Raw genomic sequence first — 1,191 nt, 5'->3', positions numbered from 1 at the left:
GAGCGGAGGCTCCGATTGGGCAGAGGGGACCAAAACAACTGGCTCGACGTCATGAACAGGTTGCAACCATGGGATGTGAAGCCCATCCTTATTTCATCAGGATCAACATAAACTATGCAGAATTCTTGCTTTTTTTTTCATTTCTGCACATCTACCTGCACTTTGCAGAAGAGAGAGACTTCATTTCTCTCTGAAGCTACAGCCAAAAATAAAGTAAAAAGTTTACATTCAGACATATGAAAAAGGTATTATCTCTCTCTCTCTTTTTTTTTTTTTTTTTAACTGGTTTTGCATGTCACACGTCAGCATTCTGCATTGTAACACCCACCAGCCTGGCCTATTCATAAATTTCTGAGCTGATTTCCCATATATTGACTTCATAGGAAACACACGTAGCTCGCTGTCACCCCTGATTTACAAGGTGCTGGTTCCATTCAGCTCATTGGCCGCTGACCATGTGACCGTGCAGGCCTGCAGCACCTATATGGCCGCGGCTCGTGTCTGCAGCCACAGATTGATGTGACCGCTGGTGGCTGCGTTATTAATGGAGTAGAAGAGTTATATCACCCTGAGGAAATACAGCCAACTGCCCGAGATTGAGCAGCTGTGGAGGCATAAACCAAAGGCTGAAACCCAATCATCCACACGTCCTGGCGTTGCAGCAGCAACAAATTTAGTCTTAGGGCTGTTAGGCTATATTGGAGTTATGTTTTTTATTTGTAGTGGGATTTTAGTCAGAGCTGCACTGTTTGCTCACAAGACTTTCCTTGCTTTAGTTGCATTGGAGTCGTAAAGTTCGCTCTCTCTCGTTATCTCTCTATGTGTGTGTGTGTGTGTGTGTGTGTGTGTGTGTGTGTGTGTGTGTGTGTAACCAGCAAGCGACATTGAAAATCTTAATATCTGCAAAGTTGGAAAAAACAACCTTTAAACAGATAAATGTAGTATTATGTGTTATATAACTGCTCATACATATTGTTTGTAACAGGACTCGTGAAGGTGGAGCTGCCCGTGGTGCTGAAAGTCAGACCACCATGAAGTAACTTTCAGCACCGTGGACAGCGCCACTCGCTCATTGATCATTACCAACCCTTTAATAAAACAATCCTTCTGCACAGGATCGCAATGCGCACTTACTCCTGATTGGCTGGGGCTACATACCACGTGACACCTCCCACCTTCTGGAGGCGGAAG

The sequence above is a fragment of the Chaetodon auriga genome, chromosome 19, assembly GCF_051107435.1.
Source record: "Chaetodon auriga isolate fChaAug3 chromosome 19, fChaAug3.hap1, whole genome shotgun sequence".
NCBI classification, from domain to species: domain Eukaryota; kingdom Metazoa; phylum Chordata; class Actinopteri; order Chaetodontiformes; family Chaetodontidae; genus Chaetodon; species Chaetodon auriga.
This window is presented reverse-complemented; position numbering follows the sequence as displayed.